This window comes from Cebidichthys violaceus, unplaced genomic scaffold, assembly GCF_023349555.1.
Source record: "Cebidichthys violaceus isolate CVI_PGR_0920_01 unplaced genomic scaffold, fCebVio1.0.p SCAF_71, whole genome shotgun sequence".
Taxonomy (NCBI): Eukaryota; Metazoa; Chordata; class Actinopteri; order Perciformes; family Stichaeidae; genus Cebidichthys; species Cebidichthys violaceus.
In genome coordinates, this window is record NW_027176939.1 from 696,264 (window position 1) to 699,977 (window position 3,714).

Here is a 3,714-nt window from a genome sequence, read left to right on the forward strand (position 1 = left end):
AGGGGCCCCGACCGAACTGATGGAGGACAAGGGCCCGGGGTGACGCCTGGCTCCAGCCACTTTCTCACATGTACTGCAGCTTATTGTTGACCAGGGGGGTGGAGGCATAAGAGGACCACATCTACCCCCCCACCCCCACCCATCTGCTCTCCATCCGTCCTCCCGGCTGAGAGCATGGGACAGAAACAACGGCTGAGGGTGACGAAAGTGTACATTGAGAAAAAAGAGAAACAGTCATGTTATTATCTTGTGTGTCTGAACAATGGGGAGGGGGGGGGAACAACTGAATTCCACTCTCCCTGGTCCGATGTGTCAGGTTCAAGTTACTTCACAGACAAAGGCGCGGGGTGAATGGAGTGACTCGAGAGACCAGGGGATTGAGGGGAGTTGCTTGGCACACAAACAATTAGCACTCGTCCCCGCATAGCTTTGCCGTGGCCCCAAATCCCCACATTTGTCCAGACAAATTGACTGGACCCCGGGTCTTGTTTGTCTAGCTCTGCTGGCCTGCTGGAGAGGGCTTGAGGGCAGCAGGGGGAATGCCCCCTCCGAGGAGCGCGACTCATGGGAACAGAACAAATAATCTGTTCTGGTCGGAAAATGAGCCACCCTCTCTCCACCCTATGGGCCCCCTCACTCCACAGGCCCCAGTGCACTGTCTACATTTACACCCCTGTTCAGGCGGCTCAACATGGAGCCTCTATAGGCACAAACAAGACGATGGTCAATGGCTGCTTGAGGAAGACGGATGTCTTTGAGTCACTCCGGGAGTAAAGAAATACACTGAACATATTGGCTGATTTACTTCCTTGTTTATTCTAATTTAGATATTAGTCTGTTGCCTTTTATGCTGAGAAGCAGAAACAAACATCGTCACTGGACTTAACCTATTAACCAATGTGGTATCAATCACTTAGTGATGACAAGTAGAAAAGTAAAAAAAGGGGTTTACTACCTTCCATTCTTCAGGTCCTATCACATGCTCATGTCTTCTTCTGCTCTGCACCTACTCAGGAGAAGACCTGTGAGCAGCAGAGAAGATTTAAGAGGATTAACGTGACGCTGATGAAGTGGAGCTTGGAGCCTTCTTCTAGGTGCAGGACTTGACTGATTAGACTCTGTGAAAAGAGGGTGCAGATGTAATGAGTTCTGGATCATAACATTGTTAATAGGGTGGACTTTTTCCTCACCTCACTGATGCATTTTTAAATATAATTCAATTAAATATAATTTAAAAAGTTCTTCACGATTGCTTTGGGGGATTTTACCTTCATTGTTGTTGCTTTTAAAGTTTCCCAATTCATTTATATCAGCAATTAAAACTATAAATTGCAACAACACCACATTTCTTTTTATTAAATATTAGATATCTGCCAAACAATGGGTACATTTTAAATAGTTAACATATTTCTGGAAGTATTTATCTATTTTTGGTAATGGTGAATTGATCTGGAATATTGTTTTGTTGTTTGCGTTAGTCGAGTACTCTACAGAGATTCTACTGTCAGGAGAAGAACCCTTTAGAACAGGTGCATTCACCCCGTGTTACTCCTCCATGACTTAACGGAGCTTATGTTAGACTGCCATCTAGTGCTCACTTTGGGAAAAATAAATACAGAACTTTAAGGATGCAAAGACATGCAAATTACCAAGAGAGACACTGCAGTTATGCAAAGCAACTGGTTTTATTAGGAGGTGTAAGCAGGAGCAGCAGGAGCAGCAGGAGCTGTCCTGTGTGCTGATGATTTGCATCTGAGAGATGCTGTTATAGATCCTGTTATAGATACTGTGATACTATTCACACTGTGTCCATGTGGTTTTAGAAGGACTGCAACGGTCCACTGAGTGTGTTTTGTTTAAAACCAGACCCGTGATGTTATGGTATCCTGGTCTCAATAAGGATGTAGACTTATAGACTTCCTGTGAAAAACAAAACAAACAAAAAATACCTTTATAAAAAAAAAATCAATGTAATTTCATTTGATGCTAATAACTGATAATTGATCATTTGAATTTGATTTGGAGTTGATTAGTTTCACCTCTCATGTTATTTATCCAGGTGTGAGGTTTGTTAAACTATAAACCACTACAATAAAGGCTTTTTAATATGTCCTTCCTCATTGTTACTTGTGCTTTTATTTTGGAGTGCCTGGAGATCCTTCCTGTTTATATGAGCCTCACTGCTTACGATCCTCTCCTCACTGTTTCAGAGCTGTTTAAGTGTGTTCATGTTAACAGCACGTCCTGCTGTCACACATCAGAAGGATTCAGCTGCAGTGGTGTAAAGTACTTATGACCTTATAACCAGTGCACACTAGTTACTAGTTATGAAGCATACACACACACACACACACACACACACACACACACACACACACACACACACATCATTGTGAGACTTGACTTTGGACAATATGACCAGCGATCATCAATGAATATCTGTATATGACAAAAATACCAAAGCAAATAAGAAAATGTAAATTTCATTGAATAGTTAAAAAAATAGTTTTTATAGTTTATGTAATAAACGCATCATTTTGTTATCGCTACTAAAAAGAAAACTAATAAATTGAGACAGAGATGGGTTTGCATTAAAAACAAAGGGCGCTGTGTCTTAATTATTCGTGTGTCCTTGTTTGAGCACTGGTGTATTTTTGGGGTTATCTGAACCAGCGTGTTCTCCACCCCATGCGCTGCTGGAGGGCCTGCTCTCTCTATGGGCCCCCAAATCCTGCATGGGCCCCAGTGCAACAGCACGGCCTGCACTGTCTATGCACGCCCCTGTTCAGGTTGCCTTTACTGTGAAGCAGACACAGGAAATGACGATGGTCAATTCCAATGGACCGATAGAAAAGGGAAGGCTAAGTTAGATGAAGAGCTGCCGGCACAAACTTCCAACTACTGGGCAAGGAAGCCAACTTTACTGTGCCCTCCTGTTATCACGTGATGCCCTGCATGACATCAGGTCTGCTGTAATCATTGTTTCAGTTTTTTTATTAAAATAATGCAAGTCTGTTGGACTGCATTGTAAACAGAGCAGTTGATCTTCAGCTGTTTTGATAAAGAAGCTGCTCAATGAGAGTTTCCTCTAATATTAAACCACACATGAAAAAGTAACAAACCATGATCACCATGGAGCTCTTTAATCAACATAACACATTCAATGCTCATTTAACAAAACACATTTTAATCATACTGTGTAACATGCATCACAGTTAAACAAACCTTAACAGTTTGGAATCTCTTGTTTTATTGTTGTTTTCTTCTTTCCTTCAATAATTGCTCAAATGAATTGATAAAAACAAATCAGTTCAGACATTAAATGTATTATTTACATTTATTTTGGTCCCAAAAGAAGAAGAATGAAATAGTTAAACTTTCAACTTGAGCCCACAGTGTTGCATGACAGGACAGAATACGTTTAGAACCTTTGACTCAAGATCATTATTAAACCACAATGGTGCAATTGGGCTTTACATATGTTGGGAGCGCATCTTTCTTTTGGTCCTCTACTCAGTTGAGCAGGTTTGAACTTATATATATGGCTGATATTCCAATAGTGTTAACCTAGCCCTTCTATTTCTATCGTGAAGAACACATCTGTTTATTCCAGTTTGTTCTATAGGAAGCATTATTGTGAAACAAGAAGCTGTTCCTATTTCAATCTGCGCACATTTTGATGCTAAGCTAACAATTTATTTTACTAATGACGAA